This window comes from Elgaria multicarinata, chromosome 1 (assembly GCF_023053635.1).
Source record: "Elgaria multicarinata webbii isolate HBS135686 ecotype San Diego chromosome 1, rElgMul1.1.pri, whole genome shotgun sequence".
Classification (NCBI taxonomy): Eukaryota; Metazoa; Chordata; class Lepidosauria; order Squamata; family Anguidae; genus Elgaria; species Elgaria multicarinata.
The window spans coordinates 35,549,757-35,566,753 of record NC_086171.1 but is presented as its reverse complement, the minus strand read 5'-3'; the positions used below and the strand labels follow the sequence as shown (position 1 = coordinate 35,566,753).

At 41.6% G+C, this 16,997-nt stretch overlaps 1 protein-coding gene across 1 annotated transcript in view; it reads right to left on the bottom strand.

The window, feature by feature from the left end:
• LMBR1 (limb development membrane protein 1) overlaps nt 1-16,997 on the bottom strand; it is a 281,805-nt gene that overhangs the window by 79,419 nt on the left and 185,389 nt on the right. The window lies entirely within an intron of this gene.

Genomic DNA, 16,997 nt, shown 5'->3' with positions numbered 1-16,997 from the left:
AGGACGCTCAACCAATCAGAGGTTGCCTGACGCTGCCACCCTCAGAAAAGCTGTGGAGGCCGCACGAGCCTCTGGGGGCGTGGCTGCAACTTGAGAACGGGGCCGCTTCTCGGGAGAAAAGGTGGGGCTAAGGATGCAAAATAGGTGCGCTGGGGCGGGGCTTAGGTGGGAACGGAGGAGGGGCTAGGGGTGGGGCTCGAAAAAGAGCGCGCCTGCAATTTTGCGCAGGGAAATCTGCAAATTGATTTCCGTACGAAGTAAAAATTGCAGGGAACCCCAGTGGGCTCTTAACGGGGGGGGGGGGGGGGGGGAATCCGAATGTAATAGCAATGTATTATTATCAATCTTTATTAAACGGCCACAGACCATTTAGAACACAGGTTAATCCACAAAGCATTATTATTCATGTTAATATTATTTAAATAACTCTTTGTTGTTATGCAGGCTATTGCAAGCCCAAAAGTGTTTCTTGTCTTGTCAGTAGTGACCTTTTGAACTGCAACCTGATGTGATAAAAGAGAGAGTTCTCTGACGCGAAAGAAATTAGGATGTGTGGAAAATGTGCTTGCTAGTTCAGTGGCGGGGGACTTGCTTTGCATACAAAAAAAAAGCCCAGGTTCAGTCCCTGATATCTCCCGATAGGACGGGGAAAGTCTCCTGCGCAGAAAGCTGCTGGTGGACGTGTAAGCAACACTGAACTATAGAGATTGGTGGTCTGATACAGTGTTCCCCGCCAGATGTATTGGACTACAACCCCCAGCATGCCCCAGCCAGCTGGGAGTTGTGGTCCAACTCATCTGGAGGGCACCAAGTTAGGGAACGCTGACCTAAGAGCTTCCTGTGTTTCTTTGGTAGGAACAGACTGTTAGGGATGGGAACTTTTAGTGCTGCTTAGATTTCACACATTTTTACTATATTTCCCCCTGAGAACTTTTCATTTTTAACTAGCACTTCTCATTGGTAGATAGGTCTGCTTTTCAAGTAGATGTAGCTATAAGCCATCAGGCCCGTCTTGACTTTTCTGCCAGGGTTTTCTGCTTGATTAAAAAAAAAAAAAGTACTAGCAAAAGCATCATGTGCTTTGCTACTGGTGGTGCATGTGGAAGTTTGCACATTGCCCCACATTTCAAACAAACAAAAACAACCCATTCCATGGGGATAAAGTTCTAGGTTAGACTCCTCCCTGGTGTTCTAGTTTTGCATGTGGAGGGAGGCTAATTTATATGAAAGGGCTCTCAAAGGCCCCCCCACCTCTGATCATGCAAACAAAAATTGTAGAAATGGGGTTCTCTTTTGGGTCGGCCACTGAACCAAAACCCAGAAAGCTGTTCCTCTTCTAAGGAATCAGAATGTCATCGACATCTTCATGACTAACTAAGTAGGTAGTCCATAGTGAGAAAAACAGCAAAAGAAACTGTTTAATGCAGTATTTTTATTCTCATTCTTTGAAGGCAATCTTGAGATTAAACAGATGTGTTTTGTGCAACTTGATAAAATTCAAATAACTTGACGTTTGAAATTATCATGGTGGTTAAGAAGGAGAGTCCTGGTTACCATAGGAAAGTGAGGCTGATCACCTAAATAAAGCTGCACCCACTTCCTCAAAGTGCGCCTATTTGCTTTGGCTTTCATTTTCAAGAACTAGATAACAATCCCCCAAGAATTATTAATTATGGATCCCACAATTGGTCTGTGATCATTTTTACATTTAGCAGATGGACGATGCGGATTGCTATTTAGCTGTACATTTGTAACATCATTACTTACTTAAAGAGACTGTAAGTACTGACATCATTTCCATTACACATCACCAGTATTTTGATAGATTTAATAGTCATTGCTGAGAGCTCTATAACATATTAACTGAAACAGTTCATTTAGCTTATATTTGTTACAACACTTCTCCTGCCATGCGTGTGTCAATGAAACATCATGGTAAAACTCTTAAAACTTGGTATTTGATGTAGTAGTAATGATTAGAATAGGAACTTAAGGCACAATACTATGCTGACTGGGGAATGCTAGGAGTTATAGGTCTTTTAATTCTAAACATGCATAGGATTACGCCCTTAGAAAGCTCCCTTATACTGACTCAGACCACTGTTCCATTGAGCCCAGTATTGTTCCAGAGTGCAGGACACGGAATAATGGGCTCAAGTTACAGGAAGCCAGATTCCGGCTGGACATCAGGAAAAACTTCCTGACTGTTAGAGCAGTACAACAATGGAACCAATAACCTAGGGAGGTTGTGGGCTCTCCCTCATTAGAGGCATTCAAGACGCCGCTGGACAGCCATCTGTCAGAGATTCTTTAAGGTGGATTCCTACATCGAGCAAGGGGTTGGACTCGATGGCCTTATAGGCTCCTTCCAACTCTACTATTATATGATTCTATGTTGACACTGACTGGCAGCGTCTGTCCAGTTTTCAGAGAGGAGCCTTTCCCAGACCTACATGGAGATGCATGCCGGGGATCAAGCCAAAATTGGAACAAATTGGGAAATATTCTTATTTGGAACAGCCTGATTTTGTGTAGAATTCATTGTGTTCCCACACTGGACTAGGACATCCCCTGCTATCTACCAATCTGCATGTATGTTGTACAAAGACACTTGTGCAGATGTGGGATTCTTCACCTCTGCAAATGTATGTGTTTATATGAGTTAGGGGGAAAGTATATGAACTGGCACTGTGGCAGATATTCCAGCTGTTTGGAATTGTAAGGTCAGTTTAAAGGGCTTTGAGGGAGGCAGGGGATTTCTGCAGCACAGGGGCTTTGCAAACCCTGGCCAGCCCATTGGTCATTCGTGCTGGGCCTACAGGGATAGGAAAATCACCTCAAATGGCCGGAAGATTATTGTTTTAACTGTGGAGATAGCCATTATGTCTTTCTCCCTTTTCCTCCCTGCCATGCAATTCTCAGACTAGAGGTGCCCATTGCCAGGTAGGGTAGGGTCAGGCAGTTGGAGAGGTACAGACGTGGGGGCTGCTGAGGACCTTTTGCCTAGTTGCCCACAAAAAGCTAGAGCCCATTTTGCACTGATCTTACTGGAAGATCTAATGTGGTACTATCTTCTCCGGCCCTCTCCCTCCACACACACAAACACACATATCCCTATGCAGTGCTACTAGTGCAGGGAGACTTACAGCAGCCAATCCAGATGCTCCCCTGATACTGCAAATATGACAATGGATACATCACATTAGGCAACTGCAGCGCCGCAGAGCCAGGTGACATTACCTGGTTAATGACTCTCATTCCGGCTGACAGAACAGGCAGCTCTTGGCAAGCAACGACTCTCCCAACCTGTTTGACCAACTTGCCAGATGAAACGCAAATGGATTTTCCTGAACATCACATGGATCCAGGAGTTGGAAAGGTGAGTTTGTTTCTGGAAGCTGAAGAAAAGGCTTGAGAAAGAAGCCTTGTGCGCACCATCACAAATACTACAGCACATGCAGGACACATGTCATGATGTCAATATGCCCAATTTTGAACAAGAAAAGCCACTTTGGGAGCAGAGAAGCTGAGGAGGGAAGAGGCACAGACCCCATGGGAACATAGGAAGCTGCTTTATACTGATTCAGACCATTGGTCCATCTACCCAGTATTGTCAACACTGACTGGCAACAGCCTTCCAGGGTTTCAGGCAGTATTCTTTCCTAGCCATACCTGGAAATGCAGAGAATTCAACTGGGACCTTCTGCATGCAAAGGGGGGCTCTACCACTGAGCAATGGCTCCTCCCAGCTTCAAAATCCCTCCCTCTCATTCTCAACATGCAGTGCCCAGTATCTTCACCTCCAGAATAATTTGACTTTGGGCTGCCACTTATTTTTTTCATTGCCAGATCCTGTATTATTCCCTTAACTGCAGCTTGAGGGCAGCAACTGGCAGGAGGCGTTTTTATGGTGTGGAGATAAACATTATTACCTGTTGATTACTGCACATCAGCTTGCTGCTAAAGAGTGGGCAATTTGTGGCTTTCCAAATGTTTTGACATACAGACATGCCAGCCAGCATAGCCAATGGTGACCGATGATGGGAGTTGTAGGCTGAAACATCTGGAGGGCCACAAGAGGAAGAAAAATGCAACCTCAAACTGACCAGGCAAACTCTACCCTGAACTTTCTACTATTTGGGGAAGGAGACGTGATGCATATATATTTAAGCCTTGCTGTGAAAAATGCAATGAACTAATTTATCAGACTCCAATAACAATCTTTTTTTTAAAAAGTCCATGTCTCCTCTGAAATAGATTCCGTTTGCTCTCCTTAAGTGCAATTCATATAAGTTTGCTATATGAATTCAAAACTGTGTTGACATTTATAGTTGCAGGTCCTTGAAACAGATTGCAGGACCTTGAAACAGATCTGTCTTGTTGTTTTCATCCCTGCATCCAAAAGTGAAGAATTGGAAATCTTTGCATTTGCTCTGTCCCTTGGGTGCAGTATGTGTTTCACATGCTACTTTCCAAATCAAACTCTGATTCCCCATTACCCATAGTCACCATGGCAGGCACAGGATGGAAGTACCATAAAAAAGATGAGATTTATAGTATGTTTCATGGGAAAGAATGGCATTTTATGTGGCTTTTCTGGATTTCCATTGGCATGGCATGATTTTTCTGATTTCCATCAATAACAGTCACAATAGAAATCTATTATGATATAAATCTAAGATGACATCCTTTTGAAAGTGCAAAGGGGAGTGATCTTAGGAAATGTAGTCACTGTGAATTACTGGGCAGATTGGTTGAAAACATTTGATCAATAATATATATGCTTGGGGTATTTCATGACATGTTTTTAATGTAAGAATATGGATTTTTTTTCAGAATGAGCAATTCTGGGAAGTGTTCATTTTGAATCACTCTAATTTCCAAGTTATTGGGTGTATTCCATCATAATAGTTTGAAGTTCGTGGAAAGCTAAACTTGTGTACAGCCTTTATTTCATAGTTAATCAATGCTCTTTAATCTCAGTCTAGGGAGTGAACAGAATGAGGGGGTGGGGCGAGGCAGTGAGCCTTGCTGGGATGCTACCCAGCAGAGCCAGCCTATCAGGAAACACAGAGGAGAGATTGTTTCTGTAGATTGCCCCTGAAAGCGCTGGTTGGCCCTTGCAGGGCTGGGCATTTGGTGCATGCAGCAGCCTTCTTGATTAGTTCAGTTGTGTCTGGATGCATCGTCAGCAGCACAGTCCTGATCGGTTGCCACTGATGGTGTTTCCAGAGATGCTGGGTGCATGTCTTCCATTTTATGCTATTTTTGTATTTTCTAGTTGTGTCCTTTGTCCATCTACCCCAGTACTGCTGATACTGACTAGCAGTGACTTTCCAGGGTTTTCTAGCTCTCCCTGGAGATACCAGGGATTGAATTTGGGACCTTCTGCATGCAAAGCATATGATCTACCACTAAGCTATGGCCACTTTTCATGACTAAAACCTCCACCTGAAGTTATAGTTCCTCAGAGCATAATCTACAAAATATGTCAAGTAGACCATCCTTCTCCAACTGCTTGGACTGATGGGAGCTGAAGTCCAAAACACTAGATTTAGAATGCCTGGAGAAGACACGTCATTGAGATAAGGTATCTTTAGAATCAGAAAACCCATCATGATCAATGGGTTACATTTCTCAGTTGAATTGCCCTATTGGTAATGAAGAATTGTGTTAGTGAAGACACAAGAGATCGTTACCTTGTTGTGGTGCTGGAGCTGGAGCGCCTCAAGGATGCCATGAGCTAAACCATGAAGGGACACCCAAGACGGGAAGGTCATGGTAGAGAGGTCAGTCTAAATACGATCCCTAGGGAAGGTAATGGCAACCCACCCCAGTATTCTTGCCATGAAAACTAAATGGATTAGTACAACCAGAGATATGTCGGTATACCATCGGAAGATGGGACCCCCAGGTCGGAAGATGGTCAAAATGCTACTGGGGAGGAACAGAGGATAAGTTCAACTAGCCCCAGATGTGATGACGCAGCTAGCTCAAAGCCGAAAGGACGGCTAGCGGCCGACGGTGCTGGTGGTGAACGACGAATCCGATGTTCTAAAGATCAACACACCATAGGAACCTGGAATGTAAGATCTATGAGCCAGGGCAAATTGGATGCGGTTATTGGTGAGATGTCAAGATTAAATAAAGATATATTGGGTGTCAGTGAACTGAAATGGACTAGAATGGGCCACTTCACATCAGATCACCACCAGATCTACTACTGTGGACAAGAGGACCACAGAAGAAATGGAGTAGTCTTAATAATTAATAATAAAGTGGCTAAAGCAGTGCTTGGATACAATCCAAAAAATGATAGAATGATCTCAATTCGAATTCAGGGTAAGCCATTTAACATCACAGTGATCCAAATATATGCCCCAACCACAGATGCTGAAGAAGTAGAAGTAAATCAGTTCTATGAGGATCTGCAGCACCTACTGGATAACACACCAAAAAGAGATGTTATTTTCATTACAGGAGACTGGAACGCTAAGGTGGGCAGTCAAATGACATCTGGAATTACAGGTAAGCATGGTCTAGGAGAACAGACTTCAATTCTGTGTATAAAACCTATTGCTGTTGTCTGAAACGTGTTAAGTTCTAGCAGCATGAGAGGCATTGTGAAAGATACTGAAGTCATGTGGAACTCCTGTAGAGTTGCCAACTTTTCATGAAGTACCTTTTAATCGCCCTTTGATCTGCATGAATTTTACAGCATAGAGATAAACGCAAATCTGCTGATTGGGATAACTGGCCTACAGTTTGGGTGGAAGGTGGACTGGAACCTCAAAACCCAACCTTGATATCCCCAACATCCATATTTAATTTAAGTACAGAGCAGTATTTTTATGTACGTTACCATACTCACTGACTCCGTCCCTTAGGAAGAATTATCTCCTGATTATACATAAAGATGACCAAATAGGAAACATCTTAAATTTATATCAAATTATAATTGAGTTATTCTCCACTATCGTAATTATGTACATTAAATATTTTTTATGGGGCAATAATTTCAAAATCTCATATTTTGTGGGCAGCTGCTATAGAGGTAATTGCATTTTAAGTTGAGAAAGACAGATTAATCAATCTCTGGTCTTGATTCAAAAAAGAATGTTTGTATCTGTCATTTAAGTGCCCATCATTCACCCTTCTGCTTTTGTGACATGTTAAAGGGAATCTTCCCGTTAACATACCAAAACTACTTATTTCTAGTGGGTGTGTTCACATTTTCTCCCTCAGGTGGCAAAATAACTTGGTCATCCTTGGATACTATGTGCTTTGACTTCAGGCAGGGGCAGAGTGGGAGTGCCAGTTGCTATTCCATGTAAGGCAGCAAAATGTTTTGGGCAGACCCTGCATGTTAGCTTGTTACTGGAGAGATTTTGAAACTGGAGAACAGTGAATCATGCAATTGTGCAATGTGCATCTTGAAATGGTAGTGTCCTTGGAGAATTATACCACCATTTATTTTCCTCTAACCATTTAGATGAGCCCTTAAAGGTTTAGCATCAAGAAGATATAACCATTTAGATCAGCCCTTAAAGGTTGAATTGCTGTTTAAATTCAACATTTGAGTTTGCAATCCTATATGCACCTACCTGCGAGTAAGTCCTATTGAACGCTTTGTGACTTATTTCTGAGTGTTTAGGATTGCACTGTGAATCACTAGTAACTTCATGCTGGTTCTAAGGACAATCAAGTTATTCATTTCTGCAAATAACTGCTCATGTGCAACAGCAAAACAACAAACCTTTGTGAGATCTCCCTTTTCCCTCCATAAACTGGAAAATGTAACATTTCCCCCTCAGCTTATGGAAGGAAGAGGAGATTCTCTTTTGAGTTTGATTTCTGAGGGCCAAAACAGATGCAACAGATAAAGTACTTAACGGTGTTTACGTTATACAAACACCTTCTCATCTTTTAAATGTGTTTACCATAAGCCCATTTATATGTAACAATAGCATATCAGTGATGCATTTATTTACTTATTTATGTATTATATACAGCTGTATTTGCTTTTTTTTAAAAAACCCATCAAGGCAGCATACAATTATTTAAAACAAAAAAACTTAAAACAAGAAAATAAAAATCAGTAAAAGCATTATAACGATGCTTTCTAAAAGCTTAATTTGAAAAGATGCGTCTTTGCATCCTTTCTAAAGGCCAAGAGAACAGGGGGACAATCATAGTTCAGAATTCCATAGTTTGGGGGCAACACAGGAAAGAGCTACCTGGGCCAGTAACTGGTGGCAAATGGTCCAATACTGCAGAACATGCAGCAAGTGTTCTGTGTGCACCCCATCATGTTTAAGCACACTTACAGCATGATTAAGTGCTTTACTTGTGGCCCATGTAACAATTCTTGGACTTCAAACATTTACATACTGCTCACACAAGTAGATTGCTCAATGACAGTCCACATAGAAATCTAACATTTAACTAAAACATAACTTTTCCCAATGGGTTTGCATAATCCCTTTTTGCCATTTTCTCTTTGACAATATGCCATGTACTTTTTATTAAAGGCTTCCCTCCCCACCCCCAAAATCGCTAGCAATCTTAAGGGCCATAAATCACTTTAATTCTTACAATTAATAGAGGCAAGATTTATTCTTAAATCATGAATGCTCCTTTCTAATTAAATTCAAATGAGTTTAATACCTCTCCAAAGTGTTCAGATAATAAGTAGTTCCCTTTTTTGGACCTTAACATCCTTGATCCCTGTCAATAATTAGATTGGGTGGCTTATAAAGCACAATGGTTGGCATTTTTAAAAACCTTTATCTTCCTCTTCTGTCTCATTAACAAAAACGAATAGGTTCACTTTTCTGGCAGAGCAAACCTTAACAATTCAAAGTTGCTCAAGGACATGACAAATAAATTCTAGTGATAGTGAATTAGTCCTTCTGTCCTCCTTGGAATAGTCACAAAGGAGCAGAAGATCTAGATTTCTGAGCCTGTCATTATTTCTTTGCCAGAAAACCCAAATTCTCTGAAGAGAAATGATGAAAAGTATAAATTGATGTCATTTTCAGAATATGTTCCAGTGTTTTGAATTTCTTGGCAAAATGTTGAGAGTGAGGCAGAATCTGCTTAAGACATTTTTCTGTCCCAAGCGCCTGTACTGCACTCTTGGATCTCTTGTGATATCTGGGAGAATGCTGGGACATCACGATAGGATCGAACTGTACTTTATATACAAAACAGTGCATGCTTCCCAGTGTCCATCATTGCCATCACTTTGCTTGTGTTGAGTAGCATCCTATCTATCCTGCATGTTCTCACAAGTTTGTGCTATTGTTGCGCTGCTATTAGCTTGCTGGATTCCCCAAAAGACCATGGACTAAGCATTGCATTGAATGTCCTGAAGCATCATCTTGTTACAAGTGTTTCTACATTAAGGAAAACCCTGGACCCTTACCATTTCTTCTTCTTCTGCGGTCTTTCCGCGTTAACTACAGCTTCTTTAGACGAAGACAAATGGCAATCACATGATTTGTAATTGAAAAGTCTCCCTCTCTATAAAGCCAACCTGTGATAATTTTAAATAGTGCATTATCTCTGATTTTTTTAGAAGCAAGATTACCGGGGGAAGGCGCAGGAGGGATCCTGGAGGTCGACATGTCATATAAAGGACCTGCAAACTTCTGTGAGTGGCCAATCATGAGCATGTAATAAATCAATCATGTAGAGAAGCTCATAGTGAGAACATTGGCATTGTACCTACTAAATAGGTCTATTACATGCCACATATAGACCACCACCTTGCCACCATTTTTTCAGCCTCCACTGTTTTCCTGGCTGCTGCCACCAAAAACACACTGCCAAACCACACTGCAAATAGAAAGCAGCATCATTAGCAAAAAAAAAAAAAAAAAACAGTGATTCTGCACTGAAACATGATGCCTTGTTCCAAGCACAATTACACTCTTGGAAGCCTCCAGTAATGAGATTCTGCTAGGAAACAAGGCATGCACTCCCCACGCAATGTATTTTCATGCAAAATCACTGCAGTGTTTTGCCATCAATGCTGCCTTCCCTTCGAATGGTGGTTTTGGCTTCATGATTGTGGCAGGGGTGGAGGGTGCCCCCCCTGATGAGTTCTGAGGAAGGCAATTTGCCCCCCTTGACCCCAGGGGTTGTCCACCCCTGGTCTGGTGGGAGGGCAAAATATGATAGGTTGGATCCAGGCTGACTTAGTTGCACTTCTCATTGAAATCAATGAGACTTAAGTCATTACCATTGATTTTTGTGGGACCTAAGTGCAGCTAATGTAGTCTGGATCCATCCCAATAAATTAACCACCAGGAGTTTACAAGGAATATCGTGTGCGTGTGTGGTGTGTTTTCTTTTAGCTGTATGTCTGGAAGAAGACAGCTTTGACTATTGGGTAATATAGAAATGTAGCAAATAAATAACCCTGTTCATAGTGTGAAGGCTTTTTCTGCTGTGGCCAAGGGAGAGAGATCTGCATTAGTTTTGAAATCCAGCTGTGCTGGGAGTGGGGACTCAACACGACTTAACCACCGAGCACAGTGCAAAATGTTTTAAAGCTGATGCAGTTTAACACATTTGCATTCCCAACATCGCAAGCTCTGCATTTATCGCTTCTTCTGGAAGGTACAACCTTCTGTCAGGACACATTTGTGACTTTGCCAAAGGCAAAGGACGGGCTTGTGTGCCTCTTGTCAGATCGCTCTAAAAGTAGATCTGAATTAGATTCTGACTCATTCCAATACATTCAAAGAGATACTGAAGGAGAAGGAGAAACCATTTAATTGCAGGCCTCCTAGAATTGGCTCAACAGGCTGCCTGTCTTCAGTACACCCACAAGCAGTGAAGGAAACTGTATGTGTCATTTTATGTAAATAGTATTTTAGCATTTCTATAGTCTGCAAAGCATTTTAAAGTGTTCATTACCATGTGAGGTAGATAAATGTATCCATACCAACTCCGCTGTAATATGCTGCATGGATGACCTGTAGAATGCAATGAGATCATCACATCTGATTGCTCTAACCTTGGTCTTAAGTCAAGAGAAGCTGATCTGAATTGAGCTCAGAATTAAGACTACCCAAATATTGGTAGGGCTGGATTCATACTTAGAGTAGACCCATTGAAATCAGTGGAACATAAGTTAATCATGACAAAGTCTGGACCCAACCCATGATGGAATTGTTGTCCGATATGTCTGCATTGTGCCAGTTTGGGAAAGGCTGGCTTAGGTTATGCACTCCAGCCCATCTCATCATAGTGATGCCAGAGTTGTGCAATGCATTCCTAGGCTTGTTTACTTGGAAATACATCCCAAGGGGTTCAATGGGGCTTCTTCCAACGTTAGTATCCGCAGGATGGCAATCTTTCCGGCTGTGATGAATCCACAGAAGACATACCTCCAAGCCCTGTGAGCTGCCATGTTCTCCTAGAATTGTAGGTTCTGCATCCTCAGCAGAGCATCCATCACAGAGTTCAGAAAGATTTCTTTACATGATCTCAGTTTAATATGCATATGTTTATTGAGAGATGAAATTTAATGGGTGAGTCTAACCTTGCTGCCTATTTATGTTATTGCTGCTTTCATATTTCTCTTTCGACAGACTTTTGAAAGGAATTGGGCATCTCCCCAGAAGGGAAAAAAGGTTGTCTTAACCCACAGGAAACATTTATACTGATGTCTGGAAGAATTATGTCTATGGGTAAGGTAAATTCAGTCATCATAACTGAAAAATTATGTCTCTATGTAAATATGTAAGCCACATTAACCAAAACATTAACAGTGCTAGCCAACCCAGAGTGCAGGCTGAGGGGTGGGTGAGTTCCCTGCCCCCGGGCAACCAGCAAGAGCCACAAAATGGCAACAGCCACTCATGACCTTGAGCAGCCACCAGAAATTTGTTGCTGAGGGGAAGGAACCAGATGTATCAGGAACAGCAGTGGCACAAGCTTCACAGAGCCATAAAACCTGAGCCAGGGTCTGTCAGCCCCTTGAACTAAGGAACCTAAAACTGCGGCCCTCAGAGATCACCCTTCCTGAGCCACCAGCCCCCCTTGAGGAACTAGCCCCGTTTACCATGGGAACCTCCTGTTCCCCCTAGTGCCGGCTTGTCAGGGCAGGCAACGCTCTTAGCAGGAGCTGACTAAGGGCAGAACTATACACTATATTAAATACATATAATGTGCAGCTGATCCTCACCATTTTGTTTACTTAGTATAAACACATAGGGGCTGGTCTGGATTGGGAACACTGCATTTCGGTATGGGAGGTTTAAACTTTCCCACCCGGCCATTTTATTTTTTCCAAATACCTCCCCTGCCCTCACCAAGACGAGGAGGGAAACATCATTAGCACCAATAGAGGGTTCCTTCCTCCCACCTTTATTTTTAGTCCACACAGTAGCAATGATGAATTTTAGAGGGGGTGACTGGGTGGGGAGCTTTAAACCTCCCCTACCTGTGCATAGTAGCCCCAATCTGGATTGGACCTCACACACTTACACTAAGGTAAACAAAATGGTGAGAACTACTCCTTTGAAACGCTACACTTTTAAGGCTCTTTCTTCAGGAAGGCGGTTGGAAGGAGTGATATGGCCCAAAAGGAGTAAAAGATTGAGTCTTGGTTGAGCTCCAAGTTTCCTTAAGGCAAGTTGTCTGCTAGGAGCTATCCAAGGTCCTGTGACTTCCACCTGATGCTATCTGCCTAGCTAAACCACATTCAGATGTCATTTGTGGGTGATTGCTTGTGGTCAGGACAGGACACAGCATCAGAGAATTAACAGATGTGTAAGGATGCCTACAAAAATCAAATAGGTGTTCACAGATCTAATACAGAGTCTTCACTTAGACTAATTCCAATTTGCATTTGAAAAATAAAACTCATTCAGAGACCATATCAGACAGATATTGGCCTTATTTTCACGCCTAATGATGGCATTTTTTCATGACTATTTCTGCTACTTTGATTTCCTCTTCTCCCTAGGATGAGCATGCATAATAGTTACTAAGTGCAAATTAAAGACGTGGTTGTGGCTTAATGGAAATAAGGACTGACATGGAGGGCTAAATAAGAAGGGATTAACAATTTTGGATGTAAAAGTAAAGCCATTAATTTAAGAAATAATGAAAAAGGACAGAGGGAAAAGGAAATGCCCCTGTCAAATATTTACCACTTGAGCTTTGATGAAAACCACACTATAAATGACAATATAATACAAGTAAGTGTTCCCAAGGTTAGGTCAACTTTCAGGTTGAAGTTAAGTCTCTTATAGAGGGAAGAATTACATTTCTTGGCATGGATGCATTAATTATATAAATTTCATAAAGGAAATGCAAAGTCCTATAATGTGTGACTTTGATTAATGATGCTCTTCTGATTTATAGTTGTGTATTTTTGAACTGTGATATTTTAACAAGCAGCTAATTTAAAAGCTAGGCTTCTGTCACAACTTTTATGATGCTTCCAGCAACCCCATCAGTAACATGAAAATTATGCTGTTAACACTTCTATGGCTAATCTCAAAACCCAACCTTTTTCCATCAAGAAAATAAAAATTGCACTGGATTAGCAAATCATGCTAAACTCCTCACAGAGAGGAAGTACCTCTCTTGGGTATAATCCTGGTAGAAGGAAGGGCTTGCTTAGGGTCAAAATAGATGTTATACTGAACACATAGCTGCCGCCTGAGGACAGCAGCTGTACATCATATGCCTTCCTCCCTCTCTATAAAGTCCATAAGAACTTACCCATATCCTAATATTAGGACACTCTACATTTCTCCTCCCTTTTTCACTTCACTGGATGCTGTTAGTAGGTGGAAGAAAATACAGAATGTTGTGGTATCGGACCACAGTACATTCTATTAGATGTTATGGAGAGAAAGGAGAGAAAGACACACAGCTACCATTTTCAGTGGCAGTTCTGTTTTAGCATAACAAGCTTTGTTGTTTTTATATCTACGGTATAAACATATTGGGTTGGATCCAGATTTAGTCATGCATAAATCCATGGGACCTGTAAGTCATGACTAACTTAAGTCTCATTTCATTCTGTGGGTCCATTCCAAACCTGACTAAGTCTGGATCCTACCCACTCATTTTATACCAGTACAAGTCATTGATCTGCCCCTGCAAAGGATCCTGGGATTTATTTTTTATTTTATTTTATTTTATTTTATTTTATTGTGTGTGTGAGGGTGTTGAGGGTTCTCTGTTGAAGATCCTCAGCCCCATTCACAGAACTACAGTTCCCTGGGTTTCTTTGGGTGAGGTAATGACTATTACAACTAATTTTAAATCTGTGAAATAAATACATCTTTATTTATTATTTATTAATAAATAAATATTATTTATGTATGTTTGGTGCTTCCAAATGAAAAGCCGCTTAGTGATTGCACTATAAAAGCCTAGTCTGGAACCACCCCCTGGCTTCCTTTATGCTTGATCCACCACAGCCTCATTTCATTGCTTGCCTCTTGTTTTCCATCCTTGAAATCTTATTAATAGGATTTCCTGCAATATTGTCTGCTTGTGGATGCTTGTTCTATCATTCCACATAGCTATTAGACATTATCTTTTCCCTCCCCACACAATTACAATATCTTCTTGCAAAAGCCTTAACGAAACCCAACTTGTTCTTGCAGAAAGCACACTGGCCAAAAGCCTCTAGTTCCCTTGACACTAGTATTCCAGAAATGGAATATCCTCAATAAAATACCAGTCAGGTACAGATTTCATAGGAGTTTTTCTCTGCACGAGTAAAGCACAGATTAACCTTGAAATCTTGCAGCAAAAAAAAAAAAAAGTTAGGAATATATATCCTCTAAATATTTTCACAGATCAGCAGGACCTCTTATGCCAATGAAGAAGAAATATTCATTAGGTGTAAAAGACTTTGTCTTGGAACGGGAAAGCTGTAGTTCCAATGCTCATGCCACTAAGATACATGATGTAATGACTGAAAAAGGAGAAATGCATAGAAGGTAACAAACCATCTTCTGAAAATTAATGAGTTATTAAAGTTTTCCAGCCAGAGCTGGATATAAATGTTCAGTACTTAGGAGGACAAGAAATGACAGTCATGGGACAGGAGCCCAGGGACACCGAGTCCACGCCGGGCACTGCAGCAGATACAAATAAGGCAAAGCTGGCAATGGGGTCTCTTCCTGGCAATTATCAGCAATACGGCTGAAGGTTGGCCAGACACAGACAGCTTCCTTTTCACCTTAGTGCCTTACCTCTGAGGACACAAACAGAGCAAGGAAATAGAGGGATATTGGCATATGCCTCTTTTGCTTGGCTGTATTTTTATCAGTCATTCTATCAAAACTTGTAGCAGGAAACAGCAGGTGCTTATGACTTGCTTCTCAAAACGCCTTCTCAACCATATACAGCTCCTAGGACAGGGGAATAGAACCAGTGTGGTATAGTGGCTTGAGCTGGACTGGGAGTCGGGAGATCTGGGTTCTACTCCCCACTTGGCCATGGAAGCTCACTGGGTGACTTTCGGCCAGTCATAGACTCTCAGCCCAACCTACCTCACAGGATTGTTGTTGTGAGGATAACATGGAGAGGAGGAGGATTATGTACGCTGCCTTGGGTTCCTTGGAGGAAAAAAGGTGGGATATAAATGTAATCAACCAATCAACTTCTTTCAGCCCAAGGGCCAGATTCCATTTCAGAGAAGCCTTCAGAGGCCATGTTTCAGCAGTGGGCAGGGCTAAAGACAAAAAGGGCAGGGCCAAAATACCAGCATATTTAAACTTAAAACCCTTACTGCAAGTAACTAAGCTTTAGGAGAGCCATTTCAAAGTTTTAGAATGGGGGGGGGGGGCTGCACAAAAGTCAGAAAACCACCAAGCAAACAGTGGTTGGCAAGAAAGTTGGCATTGCGATCTGGGGAACCCCAAAGGGCTGGATTGAGACTGAAGAAAGACCGAAGGAGTCTGATAGCTCCATCCGACGAGCATTTTATTGCACGTTCATTACTGGGCACTCACGGAGTTTGCTCAGGTACCTCACATGATGTCGTCTGCCTCTTGTGCCCCTTCTGGCCTTCCTTGTGTGACAAAAAAAACACCTCAGTAATTCCGATGTTTTTTTAAACTCTGAATCGCTGCTCTCTCCTGCTGTGTGCAGAAGCAGCTCCATTAGATTGGCGGACTCAATGGGCCTTGTTTTTGTTCTGTACTTCCTCTTCTTGAAAGAGGAAGATGGCACTTTGAATCTCTGTCCTAGGAGGAAGCATGATGGTACAAGGATGAAGGATATAGAGGTGGTTACAAATGTTTGTTAGCCATCTCAAATGGACATGGTAGATATGTTTTCAATAAATCCATCCCTACTTTTTCTGTCCAACTATGAAAGTACGTACAAATGAAACATCTATCCATTCAAGGTTTGCTATATGCCAACATTCTTAACTTTTAAGTGCCAGGGAAAGTCCTTGTTATCCATGAAGGCATTTAGTGTTTAGTATTGCTTCAATTGTTTTATCTGCTGCTTTTATTGTTGTTTGTATTGATTTGTTATGGGGTCTTTATATCCTTATGAGCTGTCCTAGAATTCAGATAATGAAAGGCAGTATATAAAAATGTGACATGATCATCATCAATAGTCTTTACTATGAAATCCTAAGAGAACACAGTTCATATGAATTTAACCAGTGTAGCACCATAACCAGGGCTTTGAGATTGTGGCCACTAAAATCTGAACTCTAGAATATTTTTCAATTCTTCAAAACATTTGTAAAGATTATACAACCAACTTCCTTGTGAATAAGGTGCATTGAGCTCAATGGGACATGTGAGTACGTGTATATATAGGATTGGACTGGGTAGTTATGCTCTCATTCCCCACATATCTGAATATAAGCTTGCCATCGATCTCCCTCTCTTTTTCCTCCTGTAAGTTCTCAGGGCTCTTACCAACTTTTAATAGGTGTATGACAGGAAGGCATGAAGCATTTCTTAGCTTGTAGAAGCTAAGGTGACCGTATG